At 47.1% G+C, this 22246-nt stretch overlaps 1 long non-coding RNA gene across 1 annotated transcript; it reads left to right on the top strand.

The window, feature by feature from the left end:
- Nucleotides 1-12400: 12400 nt before the first annotated feature.
- Nucleotides 12401-19940, top strand: LOC115276717. Its single transcript, XR_003902058.1, has 3 exons — nucleotides 12401-12451; nucleotides 18208-18285; nucleotides 19890-19940. It is a non-coding gene; the product is annotated as an uncharacterized LOC115276717 (long non-coding RNA).
- Nucleotides 19941-22246: the final 2306 nt, after the last annotated feature.

The raw sequence follows: 22246 nt of genomic DNA, 5'->3' as shown, positions 1-22246 counted from the left end.
TCCTAGTAGTGCTATCACTACTAGGAATTTATCCAAAGGATACAGGATTGTTGATTCATAGGGGCACATGTACCCCAATTTTATAGCAGCACTTTCAACAATAGCCAAATTATGGAAAGAGCTCATATGTCCACCAGCTGATGAATGGATAAAGAAGATGTGGTATATTTACACAATGGAATCCTACTCAGCAATGAAAAAGAATGAAATCTTGCCATTTGCAACAATGTGGATGGAACTGGAGGGTATTATTTTAAGAGAAATAAGTCATTCAGAAAAAGGCAGATACATGTTCTCACTCATAGGTGGAATTTGAGAAACTTAACAAAAAAACATGGGGGAAGGGAAGGAAAAATGTTACAAACTGAGAGAGAGTCAAACCATGAGACTCTTAAATACAGAGAACAAACAGGATTGATGGGCAGGGGACAGAGAAGAGGGAGAAATGGGTGATGGCCATGGAGAAGAGCACTTGTTGGGATGAGCACTGGGTGTTGTATGTAAGTGATGAATCATGGGAATCTACTCCTGAGGCCAAGAGTACACTGTATACTCTGTATGTTAGCTAACTTGACAACAAATAATATTTTTTAAAAACAAAATGATTTATTTTATTTAAAAGAGTACAATATATTCCTGTCTTTCACTTTACATTTGTGTAAAATACACTTCCCTAAGAAATGTCTTTTAAGAAGGCTAATACAGGGGCACCTGGGTGGCTCAGTTGGTTGAATGTCTGACTTCAGCTCAGGTCATGATCTCATAGTCTGTGGGTTCGAGCCCTGTGTCGGGCTCTGTGCTGACAGCTCAGAGCCTGGAGCCTGCTTCAGATTCTGTGTCTCCCTCTCTCTCTCTGTCCCTCCCCTGCTCACTCTCTGTCTCTGTCTCTCTCTCTCTCTCAAAATAAAATAAAGACATAAAAAATGTTTAATAAAAAAGGATAATACATTTCTTCAGCACATGCAATGGTGATAAATCACCCAATAATATTCAGATGGAAGAAATTCCATAGTAATTTTCCTAATCTAATCAAGCCCTGCCACAAGCCCAGTGTTCACCAATGCTGATGAGAAGGTCAATACTTACCATCCTTCGGGGGTCCTCCTGTCTCCTACGATGGTCCTGGGCTCTCCCTGAGTGGTTGATTGATACTGTGTTAATCCCATCCACCCACCACTATAGCTTGTTGAGGCAGGTCTTACTGGACCTGCTTCCTGCCCAGGTCAGTTCACGCACATAGTGGTGGATGACCCTTGTATCCAAGCCCCGAAGCTGAGTACCCAAGGCCTTTGTTGACCCCCATGCCACCAACCCAAAAACTCTGGTTTGTGGTTAAAAACGACCATAGCACTCAATTTCTGAAGAAGGTCCAGACCGAGCTTTCTTACTGAAACAGGGAAAGAAATCCCCCTGAATAAACGTTTAAGGGACAAAGACAAAAAGTAAACTTGTATTTTGATGACATCGTGGATTATGCTCATTTAATGTACCACATGAACAAATTTCTAAAGGACAAATACAATTTTTAAGTAAATTATAAAACAATAAAAACGAATGGTTTCCCATCATACACAGGCTCCCACCTGTTCTCAAAAGATTTATGAGTCACAAACCAGCCCCAGACGGGATCTTAACTACATTTTTCTTTACCCAATGGAACTGCTCTTTGAAATTTATGAAAAACCATTGTGTGACTGGAACTCTATTTGTACGGCAACTGGGGAAGTTGGTTAGTTAAGGCAATCCATCAGGATATTAAAACATCATTTCCTAGTGATTTGGGGGAATCAGAATCCCCCCAGTTGGATGGAGATATCAAGACACAGCACCTGAAAGTAAGATATACAATATAATGACGTGACTCACCGTACAGTGTGGAAAGAGAACTACAGTAAGTTTAGCTACTAGTCACCCTCTCATATGGATGCAAAAACAAGGAGAAAGAAGAAGAAGGGATGTATTTTTTCCCTGGTGTTGAGAACTCTTAGGATCTACTGTCTGAACAACTTCCATGTCTCCTGACACCCGTGGTGACTGTCATTGTTATGCTGTGCTTTCCATCCCTGCTACTTGTTTATCTTATAACTGGAGCTGGGGTTTTTTTTAATGTTTTTTTTTTTTATTTGAGGAAGAGAGGGGTGGGGAGGGGTAGAGAGAGAGAGGGGGAGAGCGAATCCCAAGCAGTCTCTGCACTCCGCAAGAAGCCCGAAGAAGGCTCGATCTCACCAACCGTGAGATCATGACCTGAACCAAAATCAAGAGTCCATGGCTTAACCGACTGAACCACCCAGGCCCCCCAGGAGCTGGACTTCTTAAGTGTCAGGTCACTCAAAGGGTTAGTTTACTTCTACTTTTCTAGCTTAAATTTTTCTTCCATTTCGGCTGAGAATTGGGAGTTAAAGAGGCCGGTTGATTGGCCTTGTAACCAAAGAGCAGGAAAGCACAAGCTTCGAGGACCCCTTCACTTCTCCTCTTGGAAACTGCCACCCAGCAGCCAAAGATCCGAGAACCAGTGAGGACTCAGGGAACACTCAGGCTCAGTCCTTCCTCTGCTTCCTCCCATGTCACAGACAAGAAAACAGAGCTTCGGCGAGGTGTATGGAGTAGACCCAACCCCTCCTCTTCCCACTGGCCGCTCCGCCTGTGAAAATGCCTTGTGAGTAAAGGCTGCTGTGGGCAGGGACAGAGGGCCGCCTGTCCTCCAGAGCAGCTCAGCTGGGGGACACGAGTGACAGAAGGGTCACCATGGTGGGGGTGGGGGAAGGGGCATTTCATGCAGCTTCTGCTCTGTGCAGGTGCCAGTAGCGGTTAGTGTGTTCCAGAAGGACTGAGCAAAGTCTCTATTAATGAGTACCCACCTCAGCCCCCACTGTGCCTCAGGAGCCCTCGTACAAGGGGCGGATTATCTTAGCACCCTTTGTGTGGCAGCAGCTACCACAGAGGCCCCTGGGGACGCAGGGGGCAGCTTCCTGTTCAGGCTGCCAACACGATTGCCCAACTCCCCTCGATCACAGCTCGGTCACCTCATGTCTGTTTTTTCACCCTGTGGTCCTTAATATTTTCCAGGCTCTTCCTGGTCAATCTCCCTCTTTCTTTTTTTGATGTGCTCTTCTGAAGCCAAAGCAACACAGGTCCCAGCTTCCCCTTTGCTTGGCTGGTTTTCAGGGCCTTCTCCCTCACCCCCCAGCCCAGCCCACTCCGCGGCTGGGCAGTCTCATCTCAGAACTCAGGTTTGGTCCTGCCAGAGAGCCTTGGGCTTCTTGGCCCTGGCCTGGCTGCCAGGCGGGAGACTCCCCTGCTGCATTGGCACCTGCCTGTCTCCCTCCTGACTGCTTTCCCGTTGCCTTGGGCCTGGAACAGTTATCCCTCCCCGCTGTCCCTTTCACAGCCTTCCTGTACCATCCCTCTCTTTCCCTCAGGCTGTGTCCAAAGTGTTGCAGCCATCTGTCATCATGAGCATGTGAGTTAACACCCAAAGCATCAGGGTGTGCATGCAGGTGTCCTCTGTCAGGATGTTCGGCCAGGCCTTGCTGGCTGTACCAAGTGTATCACAGAACACGCAGGTGTAATATCTGGGGATCTCTGGACAAGAAGGGACTTGCTATGAAGCCAACTTATCTACCTGTTTGCAGGTTAGAATACCTCTTCGCACCACCCCCAGATGGCGAAACCTACATGTCGTGCAAGGCATTGGAAAGCCGAGGCCCCATTACTCTTGAGCACCCTTTCTCATGGAAAATAAAGTGCAAGGCCATGAGAATAAAAGTTGTTAAACACTGCCTAAAATAAGGAAGAGAAAACACCCATTTCCCTTTGTCCCACCGCTGCTGGGGCAATAATATTCTTCCCCTCTTCCTGGGAAACCTGCAGAAACAGGAACGGGCCAGACTGGCCCATGTTCACGCTTCTCTACCGCCTCCCTGGCCGGCATGTACCCTCTGCCCTCCATAAGTGGGCGTACACGTGTGTGCATGCACAAACCTGCACAGGCAACCAAAAGAGATTCAGGGGGCGCCTGGGGGGCTCAGTCAGTTGAGCGTACGACCTTACCCCAGGTCATGATCTAACAGTTTGTGAGTTTGAGCCCAGTGTCAGGCTGTGTGCTGACAGCTCAGAGCCTGGAGCCTGCTTCGGATTCTGTGTCTCCCTCTCTCTCTGCCCCTCCCCAGCTCGCTCTCTCTCTCTCTCTCTCTCTCTCTCTCTCTCTCTCTTTTTAAATTTAAAAAAATTTTAAAAATGAACAAAAACAAAAACAAAAGTGATTCAGGTAGGAGTCAGATATTAAATCAAGCCTGTCATGGAGAATTTTTTCCAAATTCATTTCGAATGTTATATATTAGACAGCATTATCTGCCCGGTTCACATGTTATAATGAATTCACCTTCTACTGCGTAACATAGTTCATGCTCCTTCCATTGTTCTGCGTGGACCACTTCCATGGACTTCAAAGAATAACTCCATTTTTATCATTTCATCCTCCCTGGTTCCAGAAACTTTTCTCCAACCCCACCCCAGCTTCACCTTCCTATTCCAAAGCTTCTTCCTTTGTCTTTCATAGGTGGAGGCATGTCTGTGCAGGAACTCCTTAGTTTCTTGACCACGCCCAGCCCCACTATTCCCTGAAAGACAATGATTACAATTCTAAAAGTCCTTATTTTTTTAGATCCCCACAGAAAACTGGAAACCATTTGTACATTAAGCATAAAGGGGATTTTCCTCCCTAAAGGCGGTTGCTCCATTTGACCATCTAGGCCCTTCAGCATGCTCACACAGCCTCCTGACAGCTTCCTGCACTTTCTCCTGTTGGCTTTCCTGAAGAGTCAAGTGCCATTCAGTCATGCACCTTTTGGAGGGGTTTTGTTTTTTCTTCATTCTCTTCCACCGAGGATCAGAAAAATAAAGCTCACAATACTCATGCCATTCATGAGCCACCCCAGTGTCTGTGACTACAGAGAACACACCCTCTTTTTTCTGTTTCCATTCAACAAAATCAGGGAAGGACTCTGGCCTAATTTATGTGGGAGGCTCACCCCTTAGCCAGTCTTCAATAAGGAATTGCTGGGGTCTCAAGAACATGGCAACTTCCACTCAAATGAATGAAGCAGTTTCCAGAAGCAAAAGGAAGGTGTTTTCAAAATAACTAAAGACAAAATACTCAAAACAGCAGACAGCCGCAAGGAAGTATTTGTAGGAAGGCATGTAGACGTAGTGAGTTGTGAAGACATCACTGCCTAAGGACGTGTTTACACAGAATAAACACATTGAATACATGTTATCACAATGTCAGTAGCTACTGCAACATGGCAACCCTAGATACTGAATAACTTTATATTTTTTAGAAAAATTTAGAGTTAAGTATTAAGTTTGGAAATTTAATGGTGAGAATTAAAATAAGAAACACAGAACTGATAGCCTCCACATCAGCAAAAGAAGAGGAGAACATCAGTCTAAGTAAAGGCAGGAAGGAAAGGAATAAGAGGCAGACAGAAAGGATGAGAAGCACAAAATATAAGAGAAGATATTTAAAACCAGTTCAAATATAGAGGAAATCACAACAAATGTAAAGAGGTTATGCTCACCATTCAAAAAAAACAGACTACCCACTTGTACTTTTTTAAAACTCAAGCTATATCAAGCAGACATAGCGTCATTAAGCCTATAGAAGAGCTGTGTATGGAACGAAGACGTTGATCACCATCCATGATGAAAAGCCAACCACTAACGCAATTTCAGGAAAATCGTAAAAGTGCTAAGTTTCCACGCTGTGATTGTGAGTGTCCTTTCTCTTAACTTGAAAATCATTTGCCCATGAACAGCATGACTGACAAATAATTGTTACTGGGGAATGATTAAATATCCTAGAATACAAGACCCATTTGTAGAACCTGCCAAAGGGAGACAGTTTTATAAAAACAAGAGCAAAGCAGTTTTTGGCTTTTTATCATTTCATCAGGTTGAAAACAAGTGGTGTCAGGCATAGGGAACAAGAAGACCACTAACATTTCCCAAGGTCTCCATCCTGAGACCTGTGACCTACTGACTGGAGGCCTAGTCACCAATGAGGAACATTTTGTAGGGCAATGGCTCCCATCTAGGTTTTTGGCAGGAACTTCAAGAATACAAGATGCAAACAGCAGTAAAGATTACAACACAATTTCCATGCTATCTGTAAAAGCACCCAGTCAATGTGATATTCACTCAATTGCCCTTTACCACCATGCTTCTGTTTGATCAGGAATATTTATTGCCCTGACTATATTCTCTACCATACTCACATCCTCATGTCCACATCTGTCTCTGACCCAAGTTCACACTAAGACCCCTTGGAGTAAGATCAGGGAAAGAGCTACCTCACTTCAAAGGCCATATGTAATTCACTGAGCATGCAGTCCACACAATAACAAGGCATAACAACAATGTATTTCAAACATTCCTCCACCTCCATTGACCCTTCTTGAGAAGAGTTCATACCATGTCAAGGGTCCACAGCCCAACACTTGAGAACTGCAGTTTTAGGGTCTATCTTTACATCCCTTCATAATGCTTTGCTTTTGTTCAAAACAGTTCCTGGGAGGAAAAAAAGAATCGTTCGTCTGCACCATCCTTTCAATAAGAATGTATAGAGGGATTGCTCCGTGTCAAGTTGTGGGCCAGGTATTAAGATTCAAAATGAGGAAAAGCAGGTCGCTGCCCTTGAAGAGTTTATGGTGCAGTGCAGAGACCTATATAAGCTGGTAATAATGATACAGCATGGTAAGATCACAAAGGAGGCTGTTTGGAGACCTAGGCAAGACTCCATGCTGGAGGGAGTGGCACAGGGCAAGAGCATTAGTCATAAAGGGGATGTTGAGTCAAGTCAGAAAGAAAAGTAGGCAGTGAGGAGGCAGGGGCAGGGATGGCAGGTGGAGAGGGCTTTCAGGGCAGGGGGTTATAGCATGTACTGGCCATGAAGATAAAACAAAGCACAGGCACACTGGGAGAATTGTGAAGGAAGCATAAGAGAGTGGGAGGCAAGTGGTGAGACTTGGAGCTAGAGAAGCCTGCAGGAGCCAGATCTCGGACTGTGTGTGCGCACCTAATCCAGGAGAGATGGTGCGTCTGTTATAGAATAAGGCTCAGCTTTATCTCTACAGAAATGTTGAATGGAGGCCCAGGAGGCCCACCTCTTTGCTTTGGGCTTTTTTTCTTTGGGTTTTGAATCAATTCTTTAGCTTTTTGACTTGTTTCCAGTGGCTATCAGTCTCCTAAAAGACTTCTGTGCCCACTGTCTACAGGATAGACTTCCAAGTTTGACATTCGAGGCCCTTCCCTTAGCTCCATTCAATCTACTGGCCTCTGTACAGATTTTTCTCCCAGCCAACCCGTGTTCCAGCAAAAGCCTTATCCTTTTTTTTTTTAAAGTAGTTTATTGTCAAATTGGTTTCCATACAACACCCAGTGCTCTTCCCCACAAGTGCCCTCCTCCATCACCACCACCTCTTTCCCCCCCCCCCTCAACCCTCAGTTCATTTTCAGTATTCAATAGTCTCAAGTTTTGTGTCCATCTCTCTCCCCAACTCTCTTTCCCTCTTCCCCTCCCCCTGGTCCTCCATTAGGTTTCTCCTGTTCTCCTGTTAGAACTATGAACAACATCCTTATCCTTGCTTCAACTCTTCCCATTTGCTCACAACAGCCCAGCTCTAATTCTGCAACTTTATTCATCCCCCTAAGACCTATCTCAAGTGTTGATGGAGCATGAGAAACTGTGTGCCCACGGATCCAGCATTTGATATATGCATCTAACGTTGTCAAACTTCTCATATGTTTACTTCTCATCTCTTAATTGTGAGCTCCTGAATGCAGGGAATGGGCTCATAAGGACCCACTCTGCTTTTCAAAATACAGATTGTGTTAACATGGATCAGAACCTGAGGTTTGTTCTATTGTTGGGGAAGAAAGATCCATGATTGTGAAGGCGATGCTAAAAGCCAAATACCAACCTAAGACATCTTGACTTAACAGAGGACAAGAGAACAGACAAGGATCCACAGTTTGACTATGAGATTCAGACTATTTCATATTGATCCCTGCATTGCCAAAGTCATCTCGTGTCATCTAGTCATATCAGCAAATGCGAACATCCATAAAGGTCTGAAGCAAGATATGAAAGATATTTACCTCTGAAAGTGGCAATGTAAATTTATGAGGGGACTTTCCCTTTCTACTGTATAAACTTTGGCATGTTTACACTAGTGCACATACCTGAAATCTATTCATAATAAAAACAACTAATAATGTTTTAATACAAAATGACCAAAAAACTTATCAAAACAATCTTGTGTTTGTATGTTGTGTTCCTCGTCAAAGAGTCAACAACAGGGTAGCTCAGTCAGTTAAGTGACTGACTTTGGCTCAGGTCATGATCTCAGGGTTTGTGGGTTCAAGCCCCGTGCTAGGCTCTGTGCTGATATTTCAGAGCCTGGAGCCTGCTTCAGATTCTGTGTCTCCCCTTCTCTCTGCCCTTCCCCTGCTCATGCTATGTCTCTCTCTGTTTCTCAATAATAAATAAATGTGTTTTTTTTTTTAAGTCAACAACAAATTAATCATGGATTCAGCAAATTCTACTAAAGAGAAGATGACTATAACAACCATGAAAGAAGCATTTTAATTAGCATTAGCTGTGTCAGCCTGTTAGAATTTATAAGAACTTCGGGAAAGACATATTGGATGGCTCAATGTTCTATATGAGTCTATGATTTCTCTCTTAATACATTTTTCTACTGCAAACAAAGAAGCCAAAATCATTCCCTAGGTCCTTAAAATACCCATGGAAGAACTTCTACTGGTTGATGGAGTTTCTGCTACAGGACAGCAGGTTAAGAATCAGAGATCATGATTTATTCCATGAACATGTATTGGGGCAACTCTGTGCCCACTCACTGTGCAGTGAGCCACCGACACGGGTGCACAGGGCAGTAGAAAGCTCTATCAGGCTCTGTAGCAGTGACTACCTCATTTATTCTCACATAGATCATAAGACAAGTATTATTATGGTCAGAACCCCTGTGCAGAAGCCTTCCTGGGGCTTCCAGACTAGAGGAGAAACAATAAACAAGCAAACAAGTGGGTCAAGAGGGACGGAACCAACATTTCTCCCCTTTATCCACTCCTAGTTTATTTTTGTCACCAAAGTAATGCATTTGGACTTACTTCATAACTACCGGAGAAGAGCCGTGTGATCTGTTGAAGATTTGTCTCATCCCTTCCCATAAGCTTATTGGGATGGCTTGCTTGAAGTTGACCATAAAAATACTTCTAACAAGTTAAGAGCCATAAAGGCAATTCTCATGAGTGTGGGTATTCTAATCTGAGCATCCAGACCTTTCCCTGGGAAAGACATCTGAGAGATGCTCTCCTCCATGGAGACCCAGATTCTGACTTTGGCCGAATTTGTGATCCAAGGAAGAAGATGCATCAGCCCACAGGACACCCAGCTTCAAAACTAGTAAAGGGCTGGTGGAAAGTAGGAACTACCAGTGTTTTTCTGCATCTGGCTGGATTTCAAGCATAATTCACTGGAAATGCTCCATAATGCCTTTACTAGTAATTTCCTTTAAGCTACAAGTTCCAAAACCTGGTCCCACAGACCTATGGGCTTGAGGGCCCCATGGACACTTAATGTGCAGGGTGTGAGTGCATTTTCCGAACACTGTAGAGTTCATGGTTTTGCTCCAATTCTCAGAAGAGTTTGAGCTTTACAGGTGGAGGTCCAAAGGGTAGAAATCCATGTTCTGCAGTCATAGTCATCCACAGAAGGGCACCCAACCTGCCCGGGGAGACCAGACAACATGACAGCAGCAAGCTCTATGCATCCGGTGCATGGTGCCGCATACTTAGCAACAACTACCTCAGTTTTTCTCACATAGTTTATAAGACAAGTACTAATATGGTCACACCCCCTTCGCAGAATGATTAAGTGGCTTCAGGCCTGCAGGATTAACTTTGCTTTTCCTATGGACAGAAGCACTCACTACCTTCCATGGGAACCCAAGATCACTGTGATTATGGAGATCTCTAGTTATTCCCTTTGCTGTTAAAATCGGACCTAGAGCCAGGTGCCAGAAGGCTCCAATGGTGTCTCTCTCTCTCTCTCTCTCTCTCTCTCTCTCTCTCTCTCCCTCTCTCTCAAAATCTGATTTAGAAAAAAGGGAAATCCAGACAGGTTCCCAAGACCTCACAGTGCTAGGAGCTGTGACGCCCAGGGCACGCCCACTTCAAAGGACCATTGTACATCTTAATTACAGGTAAATAGATGAACATAATAGTCTCTGTTGACTCTTTTCGGGTCGAGCCACTTAATTATGGTCTGCTCATGGGAGAAAAGCCCAAGTTCCCCACCCCCTGTCAACACTGCTCCGTCAAACCTTGTAATTCAAGTCCACTCAAGCATGGTCTCTGTGGCCTGTGCCACTTCACAAGGCAATAGGCCCCAGGCAAGTGTGGGAGAGAGGGTGGTCACAAAGGTGAATATAACATTTCAGGTATCCGTCTCGGCCAAAAGATAGGAATGCAGGATACATTTTATGTGATCAATACAGTTTGAAAAGTTGGGCACAAATCATTGCTTTAAATGTTTTCAGGGGTCAGACTGAAGGGTGATGACAGAGAGGAAGATCCACTTGTGTCCCCCCCCCCCCCGCCCCTTAATATCAGGGCTGCCATGTCACATGCGGGGTCTCAAGATGGCACAAAAATTCTATGAGGTCAATTTCTGTGGCCCATTTTAGAGATGAAATAAAGTCAAGAAAAAGGCCCAGTGGCACAGAGCTAGTAACTTAGCAGCTGAGGAAGAGCTTAAACTCAGTTCTGTTCACCCCCAGAGCCCTGCTCGCTTCCCACTGGTTCCTGCTGCAAAGCCCCTGCTGTAATATGAGCATGCTCTCTCGTTCATCTGTTTTATGGATCTGATCTTCCAAGAAGTAGATTTCAAAATGGCAATTTAAAAACTACACTGCCATTCTCTGTCCATCTACTGATCAATGGATAAAGAGGAGGAGGTACATACACAATGGAATACTACTTGGCAGTGGGAAAGAATGGAATCCTGCCATGTGCAACCACGTGGATGGAACTGGAGGACCTATGCTGAGTGAGATAAGTCCATCAGAGAAAGACAGGTATCTGAAGTTTTCACTCATACGTGGAGTGTGAGAAACTTAACAGAAGACCATGGGGAAAGGGAAGGAAAAATAAGTTACAGAGAGGGAGGCAAACCATAAGAGACTCTCCTTAAATACAGAGAACAAACTGAGGGTTGATGGGGGTGGGGGACAGGGGACAGGGAAATGGGTGACGGGCATGGAGAAGGGCACTTGTTGGGATGAGCACTGGGTGTTGTACAGAAGTGACGAGTCACGGGAATCTACCCCCAAACCAAGAGCACACTGTACACACCGTATGTTAGTCAATTTGACAATAAATTATATTAAAAAAATAAATTAAAAATGAAAAAATAGAGTGTCATTCTAGACTGGAGCACCACACAACGTGGACCCACGATCCAGGAAAAGTTACAGGCTTCATGCTGACCTTCCTTTTCAATGCCCTTTTTAAGAAATCTGCCATTCACCACTTTCCATTCATTTTGTCATGAGTAACTCATGTCTTCAACCCCAGGCCCAGGGCTAGTGTCCAGAAGCCCAGCCGCTGGGGAGCTGCTCGGCCTTAGCTGGTCAAGCTGGTTTCTTTTTTTTGAAAGTGAGCTTGAGGAATCCTACCGGCCTCCTAGTATTCAACGCAAGGACATTACCCATCTCTACACGAGAGTTAATCATTTACAGTATTTCTTCACAGCTTAGACAATGCCAGTAATGAATAGTAATGAAATAATCTAGCAGAAAGATTAATTTTTATTGCTCCATTCTGTTATAAAACAACCGAATTGCTGATATTTAGGTTATCAAATGCTCAGAGTGTGGTAATACATCTTGTCCTGATAGCGGCTTCATTATTATGGAAAACTCTGATTCCCAAAAGTTGTCCAAGCAAAGTCCACGATCCTCTATTTTTCAAACATCAAGCTTCTGGAAGCCATATACCATACCATCAAGACTGGTCTCATGTGACGTGCTGAACGTCATATCAGAATAATAAATTTTTATTTCGTGCAACTGCTGACATATACTGGAAATGCCATAAAATGTCTACTGTAGTTACTGTTAATGATGCTTAATAGAGGGCAATTATGAGATACGATGTATCCAACTATTCCGTACTCTCAAGAAGTCTAAAAAGAAAATCAATCACAAAAATCAGTTGGTCCCGTCCAGGTGTACTAAGACCCCAAATGCCCTGCTGATTAAGTTCATAAAATTGCTGAGATGGTTACTATCTTAAAAAGTCACACTGTTCTCAAATCTTAGGTCGGAATCAAGGGGTCTGGAAACGGTTTCGGAACTTTACGAAGAATCAGGTAATTCTGATCCAGGTGACCTTTGAGAATTGCACGTTAAAGGGATGCAGTTGACCTGTCTGGGTCAGGGACGTGCCCTCCCCTGGCTGGCTGCCCATCAGTGATGTCTTGGGTCGGCCCGCACCTGGTACAAGGAGCAGAAATGCTAACAGTTCCCGTCCTGTTCTCCACTATTCTTGTCAGAGGTGAGGGCCGTGGTGTTAGGATAAAGGCCACTTCGACCTTGGGGAAGCTGGCTAATTTGTTTCGTTAGCAATTAAAAGGCAGGGATAAGCCATTATAAATCATAGAAGGCAGATACAATTACAGGAGTTTACCAAGCCCCTTTTCCTTCCAGAACCTTCCAGCCTCTTGGCTTCCACAGCCTTCATCTTATTTCCACCAGCCTCTCATCAATTCCCCTCTCCTTTCCATCTCCTAGCCTCCAGCTGCCCCTGCTTCTTCTCGCTCTTTATCATTTAGAGTTAGATTAAGCTCAAAGACATGTTTATTTTCATGGCTGTTAATTAAAAAAAATTATTTCTAGTTTCATTTATAAAAACTTACTAAGTATATTTGTGTTTTCTTTTGTAGTAGCAATTCCTTTTTCTTTGTATGATGAGGACCCTCAGTCACTCACTAATTACCACTCGTCTCTTTTGCGCAAGGTTTTTAGCGGGACCTCTAAAAAGACAAAGATTCTGGATGTGGTTTCCTTGAGGGCAGAGACGTGTTTCACTCATGTCTGCCTTGCTTTCCACAGAAGCAGAATGCTCAAAAATACAGCGATGGCTCAAAACCTAGCTACTGAATTAAGTGGCTCCAGCTTCACAAACTTACATCCTGGCTGGGGAGGTGGCTCTTCATGCAGGGAAAAGAAATCCCAACACCGACTACATTCGTTTCTTACTGTTCCTGTAACAAGGTACCACAAACTGGGCAGGAGAGCCTGGATGGCTCAGTCCGTTAAGTGTCCGACTTTTGGTCTCAGCTCAGTTCATGATCTCATGGTGCATGAGTTCAAGCCCCACACTAGGCTCCACTCTGACAACACGAAGCCTGCTTAAAATTCTCTCTCTCCCTCTCTTTCTCTCTCTGCCCCTCCCCTTCTCCCTGTTTCTCTCTAAATAGATAAGCTTAACAACTTTTAAAACAATGCAAAGTTATTATCTTATAGTTTTGGAGGGCCGAAGAGCAAAAGGGGTTTCACAGTTTAAGGTCAAGGTGGCTGCTGGGCGGTGTTCCTTCCCGAGACACCAGGAGAGGGTCCATTTCCTTGCCTATCCCAGTTTCTGGAGGTGTCTGTACCCTTGGGCTCACGGCTCCTTTCTCCACCTTCAAAGTACACCTCTCTAACCTCGGCTTCTGAGGTCACATCTTTCTTCCTGAGCCCTGCCTCCCTCTTATCAGGACACTAGGCCCAACCAGATAGTCGGGAATAATTCTCACATCTCAAGATACTTAATCACAAGTGCAAAATCCCGTTAGCCATTGAAAGAGGCGTATTCACAGGTTTAGGGGATCAGGATGAGGACACAGGGGTAGGGGGAACTGTAGGGATGCTCAGCCTGCACCAAACAGGCACAGACCTAGGAAGCCAGGGTTGGGGCAGGAGGTGCCCCTCATGTGGGAGCGGTAGGGGCTGGGATTTCTAGAACAGCTGAGCCATGAAGGATAGTTCAAGTTGGGGGGTAAGAGTATAAGTTTTGGGGTCAGGCAAACCTGCAGCTTCGGCTCTCTTCCATGGAGACTCACAAAATACTGGTCTTATTCATGGGAGGACTAAATAAGATAATGTATGTAAAGGTCCTGGCTATGCTGCATAACTAATCTGTAGGACATTTGGAAACATGAGAGACAACTTCCCCCTTAACTCATTATGGACTTGTCCCCCTTGAGGCTGAAAGGACACAACAACAGAGAAGTCGTCCGTGAAAAACAGAGCATCCCAAGAACCTTCAAGAAAACATCTTATGGTGCTACTCTCCTTCCCAGAAGTTACAAGTCCCATATCCAGTGGTCAAGGTCTCCTGCCAAATTACTTGGTTATTTCCATCCAAAATAAGAAAGAAGTTGAGGGTGTGGTCAACCAAAGGAAATGCCCTTGGCTCCCATCAGGAAACCATTTCCATAGCAACCCAGCACCACACCGCAGCTGGGCAGCACCATCTTGGGCTGTGCCTGAGTTCTGGCTATTGTCCTCACTCGCTGAGGGAAATGCTCCCTCCTCGGGGTTTCCTCAGACCAGGTTTCCTTCTAAAGCCTGATGTTGGGGGAACAAAGGTAAATCTGATGCAGACTGTTGAGGGTTCCCGCAGTGGGCAGCTGATTCTGGCATGCTGCTCCATGACTTATGAGCGTGCAGAGCCAGTGAGTTTGGGGGGTAGCACTAACCATGAGGGGTGTGGGAAGCTCACAGTCTTCCTCTCTACATGCCAGAACTCTAGGGAAGGAATAAAACCACAGGAACAGGAAAGTCACAGACACCTGGTATCCTCTGGGTGTGCTATGCAAGTGCCGGCCAAACGGGGGGAGAGTGGAGAGCAGAGGTGACATCTCATGAAGGCGTTGGGTGCCTGTGACTCTTCAAGTCCTTCAGCTTTTAAGGCAATCAGGTCTGTAAGAGTTAAATATTCAGGGGCTCACAGTTCAAGGCCACCTGTTCAGTGCATCAACACAACCCCCATGATTTCTGTGGCTCAGACTCAACATCACTGTGGCCCCTGGTCACGGCTGGTCTCACAAGGGTATTACCCCTCACTCGTCTGTTCCTCTCTGTCAAGCATTGACCTAAAGTTTCATTACCAAATCTTCACTGAAGTTTGTGGGCAATGAAGAGAGTTTACAGAGAATCAAGGACTTCAAAGAGAAATACCTCCTTCAGTTCCTTTTGCCTCCAAGAATTTCCCATTGGCTTCCTATTGTATTTGCCACCTCTTTTCCCCTCTGCCCTCGGTTTTTCTGAACCTGTTAACCTTTCTTTCATGGCTTCCCAGGAAAAGATCCAAATTTCTCTTGTCTACTTCAAGAAAGCAGTTCAGCCGTCTCCTCCTTTCTTTTCTTCTTTTTTATTTTTTTAATGTTTGTTTTTGAGAGAGAGAGAGAGAGAGAGAGAGAGAGAGAGAGAGAGAGAGAGAGAGAGAGGTGAGAAAGAGCATGAGTTGGGGAAGGGCAGACAGTGAGGGAGACACAGAATCCAAAGCAGGCTCCAGGCTCTGAGCTATGAGCACAAAGCCCAACATGGGGCTCAAACCCACAAACCATGAGATCATGACCTGAGCCGAAGTCGGAGGCTTAACCAACTGAGCCCCCCAGGCGCCCTCTCCTCCTTCTTTCTGAGAGGAGTCTTAGATCAGGAGTTTTGCCTTTTCAATCCCAGTGACCTCCAAAGTCTACCCCAAAACACAGAACCATCTACTGCTGCACAAAGCAGCTCCAGACAGCTCTAGAGTCAAACAGCAGTGTGCCCTCAGTGTCCCCTCCATGTCTCCTTTTCCACCAGAGTTATAAAAGCCACACTTGCTCTGAGTTTCCAACATCATCTTAAAGAGCACTCGCCCACATTAGGAGCCAGCATGATTCTGCCTTCCGGTTGGACAGTGCCTCCAGGTCTGTGTGTCTCACAGACTTTGAAGTCAGAAAAGACCCGGGAGTCGACTCCCTGCTCTTACTAGCAGAGCACCCGGGGCCAAGCCAGTTTGCATACCTGAGCCTCACTATACCCATCTCTGAAATGGGGATCATAGTACTTACACTCCATGTGTTATAAGGGTGAAATACAAGAGCGGACATACCTCTGTCTTCAGCAAATGGCAGCCATTCTTGTCATGATTGTCACTACTTAGGAAAAAACTCTTTCACTCATTATTCTTAATATTTCATCCTGTCAAAACTCTAGGAAATAGATGGGTTCAGGATTGATTAGACCCATTTTTAAAAAACCACAGAAGTAGGGGCACCTGGGTGGCTCAGTCAATTGAGCATCCAACTCTTGATTTGGGCTCAGGTCATGATCCCAGCGTCTTGGGATTGAGCCTCAATTAGGGCTCCGCATTGAGCATGGAGCTTGCTTAAGATCCTCTCTCACTCTCCCTCTCTCTTGTGCGCTCTCTCTCTCTCTCTCTCTCTAAAATAGAAATTTTTTAAATGTTATTTACAACAAAAGAAAACAGCAACCCACAGAAGTGAGGGTTCCCTTGGCCAAGGTGGACCAGCTGAGTGGCTGACTGAGCTGAGCCCAGCACGGCACGCCTGCCTCCCCTGGTGTTGGTATCCATCTTCTGAACGAAGTTGAGAAAACCCCTTATGAGGAAAGGCGGGTTTGCAAGGCCTCCCGCCGTCAGGTGGTGACCGATATCCACCTCCACTCAACTGTTTTTGCCTGAGCACCCATGACTCCAAGGCACCTTGTTAATTGGTATCCAGAATGACTTATCTCCTTATTCTGGACCTAAAATGCTGACTGCACCTTGTGAAAAAACTTATTGTAGGAATTTCTTTTGTGATTACGGGAGCAAATATTGCATTTCCTGAGAAACCTGTTTTTCTTCCCCTCAAGAAAACAGGCTATTGACCCCTGCTCACAAAGAATTGACTTTTGCCTTTGCTATGCTAAAAACATTGCCGTGTATTTGAATGCTGAAGATCCCTTCCTTCCCCATATGGTGAGCATCTAAATCACCTACACCAATCACTACTGATAAGGATTATGCATGAGTCTTCTACCAATCTGTGTTCTGGGAAATTTTTACATACCAAAGAAATTTGTCATCAGAAATCATTGTCTAAGGCAAATGCCACTTCTGTGCTGGCCTGATACTTTTTTTTTTTCCATAAATAAAGCTGGCTCTCAGGTCAGTGCCGAGATGCCTGCCTGGTGATCAGAAAGAAACTCGTGGCTCTCTCATTCCCTCCCCCTTTCACCGACACCGTCCATCCTTCAGGGAGCCCTGGACCTGCTAAAGCTGGACTCTGACACCCCAGCAGGGCCTCCAAGCTGCCACACTGCGTGGCCAGAGGTGGGCCAGGGAGGGGAGTGGACTTTCTCCTTGGGTGATGCGATTTTTCCTGCCACTGGGTGTGACCTACGTTGAAACAGGCCCAGACGGCAGCACGCATGCTTCCTAATGCCTCAGGCCAACGGTTCTCCCCCGCTTGCGGAAGCTGCAGCGTGGGTTCTGAGCACAGGTGTTCGCTGTCTGGGGAGCTGTTTTCTTCTCTCCGGGCCAGATGAAGTGGGGGCATGGGGTCCCTAACAGAGTCCAGATTGACCGTGTCAACTGAGTTTCCTCTTTTGCTCCTATGTTTTATGAATTCCAGTGCTGTTCCCTTCCTCCTTCCAAGGCAATAGATTGATGATAAAAACACATTACCAAAGTGGACCCTGGGGACAGGGGCCATGAGAACAGGGGCCTCCAGGGGGCAGGTATGGCTCTGGAGTGGGTCAGATGGCTGGTTTGGGCAATGGAGCTGGCTTGGCTTCGAGTTTACATGGGTCAAGGCTCGTGTGGTTGCAAGAAACAGAAACCGAACTGGTTCGGAACCAGCTCGTGCCAAAGGCAGATTCATGATGAGCACGTGGGGGTCTGGCGGTCCGCAGGAGTGGGTGGGAGCCAGTGCTTGGGCTTGTGGACACACCGTCCTTCTCTGCCCCGTCCGTGCCCCTGTCTCTCTCGCTCTCACTCCCCTTCCCCTCTCTCTCTCGCTGCATTGTCTCTACTCCTCTAGAAAACCACAGGCTGCTAACAGCTATCTCGTTTGAATTTGCTCCATTCAAGGGACCCACACGTTGGCGCCTAGAATCTCCTGGTTCTGACAAAAAGGCCAACAAGCAAAAAAGCAGCAGTTGACAACTTGTAAGTGCAAGCTCCCCGGGCTTGAGTGCCAGCTGTCTTCATCAAACAGTGGGCGCCGTGGGAGTGGGGCCCTGTGTCAGGAGACAGGCTGCACTGACTGAGAGGACGCTTGGACGCCCAGCCCAGTTTCCATGTGAACTGGGGGAAGGGACAGTTCCAAGCAAAGTTGGGTTTTTTAAAAATGTTTTTTATTTATTTTTGAGAGGCAGAGAGAGACAGCACGAGCAGGGGAGGGTCAGAGAGAGAAAGAGAGAGAGAAAGGGAGACACAGAATCTGAAGACAGGCTCCAGGCTCCAAGCTAGCTGTCAGCCCAGAGCCCAATGCGGGGTTTGAACCCATAGATCGTGAGATCATGACCTGAGCCGAAGTCAGACGCTTCACCGACTGAGCCACCCAGCTGCCCCGCAAAGTTGTGAATGGGGACAGGACGTGAAGGAGAGAAGCCAGCAGGTGTTCGGTAGAATGTTGTCTGTACTTAAGGCAGAAAGCGTCCACAGAGGCCACCTCATACAGTTTCTGGTATATTCTGCAGGTCCACACATTTCAACTGGAGCTCAGCTCAGCCAGGAATTCACCACCTAAAACTGGGAACAGGAACATGCACAGAGGACGGCTGGGTTGGCAAGGGGATGAGAGAGCCACCACGGGAGAGCTCCGTGTCCCTTCTAGATGGGACATTAGCCTAGAAAATGAAAGACAAGGGCAGCGGTGGGCACACCGGCTGCCACTAAATATGCAATGTGCTGTGGGGCCCCAGCAGGCCGACCTGGGGCAGAAAAGTGGAACTTACCAGAACACAAAATTTTGACCCAATACAAGACTGAGCTGCTTCTACGGTGCAGGCAGGGGTGGACAGCCCACGGTGGTCACTAGTGGAGGAAACTGGGTTAGATGACTCCTAGTATTTCCTCCCATGTCAGAGCTTCGTGTTGACTCTATTCACGGGTCACAGCCCTCCTTTTATGGGGCGGACCTGGTGGGCCGCCATGGCCAGACTTTGGAGAAGACAACTGAGCACAGTGCGTCCTGCAACAGCATTCTTCCCTGGGGCTGGAGAATCGCTCCCTCTGGCAGGCCCTGAGAAACTTCTGTGGCCAACTGCCATGCAAGGTGCTGTCACCTGTGCCTCCTACATAGGCTCCACAGTGTGAGAGAGGCACAGCGGCTCCCACTTTACAGATCAAGGCACCGAACCCCAACACCATGAAGGTTGATCATTTGGGACATAGAAACATTAATTGGGGCATATTCATATTATGGAGTACTAACATGGAACAGAACAGAAATACGTGTGCGCATGTGCCCGCGTGTATTTTATGTGTGTGTAACACACACACACACACACACACAGGATAGATCTCAAAAAACAAAGTTGAGTAAAACAAAAAAAACGTTGTAGAATAAAATACACTAGACATCATTAACGCAATTCCTAAACCAACACACACTGCTCATAGATACATAGGTAATATACAAATATATGAAAGAATGACACACCAAATTCAAGGGGGCGCGAAGAGGCAGGAAGGCAGGGAGTGGGCGAAAGCAGTCAAAGGAAAGGTCAGCCGTGTTTGTAAGGTGTTTCTTTTTTATTATTAAAAAGCAGATGCAGCAAAGTGTAAACCGTGGTCGAACCGGGCTGGAAGGACGATGGGTTTGCTCACTGAGAGACAGAGACACGGACACACTGAGGCCCGAGCCGACTGAGGAATGTCTCCCACATCGCCTAAGATGCTGACGAAAACCATTCCCAGAAAGTGGATTCTGACCCAGTTCTGCTTGGCTCCCACCTCTGCCTCATGCGGGGCGGACCCCTTCATGCTTGACGGCCCATCCTCCTAACCTGCCCCCCTGTCTCCCCCCATACACTGCTGGGAACCCCAGCGGCCTCAACCAGTAATACCAGTGAGGGCCCAAGAGCCCCAGAGAAGGGGATTGCTTGCTCAGCGTCCCTGAAAGGGGCATCAGAGCCCAAGAAAGTATCTGATGACGGCGGGGGCCCAGGGTCCTGGGGGTGGGGATGGGGGGACATGAAGGAAGGCAGAAATGACTATAAAAAACGTTCCAGGCCTGGCATTTGCCACCCTGGAGAAGATCAACTTGTCACCTTGGTTCCCCGCACGAGAAGCAGGCAGGTCCGGTGTCCCCAGGCAGAGGTTCTCAGCTAGAGTGCCTGTCAGCGAGCACGTTCCCAGGCTCTGCTCCGGGTGGGTGTGTGGGGTCAGGAGCCCATGGTGGAGGGGGCCTCAGACCAGGTGTGTCCCATGAGCGAATGCACACGGGCTTAAACCAGATCACAGCCCAGGGCCGGGGGGGGAAACGAAATCCTGCTAATCTTCAAAAATGGCAGAAATGCTCAGCAATAAAGAGAAGAATGACCAAGGAAGGGAAGTACAGCAGGAGAGGAAATAAGGCACCCGGATTGAAGAGCAAAGAGGTGCTCCCAGGACTAAGTGAGGCGCCCCTGCCCCTTCGGTCCTGAGAGTCCCAAATTTCAAAGGGCAGGAAGCCAGAGGCTGCAGGGTGCTTCCCATGGAATAGGCAGGAAGTGCAGGCATTTCTCTGCAGCCGCTCCTTTCCAGCCACTGCCCCAGCTTGCCTTCCTACCACACTCCTCTCATGTATGGGGCTGTGGAGAGTCCGCGTGGAAGGCCCCTACTCTCACAGGAGCTTATATTTTAGCAGGAGAAACAAGCAATGCGGTCCGGTTGTAACACGTAAGAGAAAGGGCTGGAAGGGAGCAGAAGGTGGTGGGCTCAGAGCCACTCCCCCAGGCCTGACGGTGCTGTCCACTGGCTTCGCCCTCTCTGGGCTGCTTCCTCCAGACACCCTTCCCTTTCACATCCAGGTCCCCTGACGCCTTCCTGAGTTTCACGAGCCCAGTTCACCCCCTAGTGGACACACCTATGTCGTCACCATGGCCACTAGGTTTCACGGAACCTCTGCTTGTCTCCTAGCCTAGTCATAAATAATTTAAGCATTCGGGGCTCAGATGCAGGGTGCCTGCCCTGAAGATAGAGAAGGAGTTATAAGAACAACCCGTGGGAACAACTCTGTCTGGAGAGAGACCAGATGGTCCCAAATCCAGGAGCCCAACACGGCCGAGCGGGCTTGGTGGGGGAGATGCATGAGGAAGAGAACACGTTTAGCCAGGCAGGTGCACCTGAGGAGGGTGGACAGTACACAGGCCAAAAGGCATCACCCACGAGCCCAGGAGGGAGGCGATGGTGGCTTTGTGGAGTAGAGGCCGCTCTGGTCATCCAAAGCCTCCCCATCCCGCTTGGGCCGTGAGGAATTTTGTCATGACAGGGCACTGTCACAGGCGAGTTTGCAGAAACTCAGGCGAAGGTGGCCCCCCGGAAAGACCTCACGGCACCACACCAGCCCAGGGCACAGCGCCCCCAGGCCTCATGAGTCCAGAACAGATTTTCTTCGAGCAGAACACGTGTTTCCGTCAGGGGCAAAGAGTCAGGTGGTGAGGACCGGGGCTCAGAACCCTGTGGGAGCCACGGAGCCGGCAGCACACTGCCAGCAGTGGAGCTTTTCATTTTGCAGGGTCCGCTCTGCAGGCATGAACCTGCTGGGACTCTTGCTTTGAGAAGTTCTTCTCGAAAGAACACTCACTTCTCACCTTTGCCCAGAACACCTGTCTCGGGTCTGCAGTCGGAGCCAAGGGAAGCAGAAGGGGCCGCCCCTAGAGGCCAGCGGGGGAGGCTGAATCTGGATGAAGCAGTGTTCTGGACCAGACAGGTGTTTCCATTTGGCTCTAGGACTTGACCTAGAACCTCATATTGTTCAGAAGTTTGTTTTTGAATTTTAATTAATAGATTTTATTTTTTTCTAGCAGTTTTGGGTTGAGCAAATTTGAAGAGAAAGTTCAGTTCCCAGGGACCTCTCTCCCACCAATTCCCAGACCCCCATCTTCAATATCCTTCACTAAAGCGGTACATTCGTGACAAT

Source organism: Suricata suricatta, chromosome 2 (genome assembly GCF_006229205.1).
Source record: "Suricata suricatta isolate VVHF042 chromosome 2, meerkat_22Aug2017_6uvM2_HiC, whole genome shotgun sequence".
NCBI lineage: Eukaryota > Metazoa > Chordata > Mammalia > Carnivora > Herpestidae > Suricata > Suricata suricatta.
Note: the sequence above shows the minus strand (reverse complement) of the source record. Positions and strands in the feature narration are given on the sequence as shown.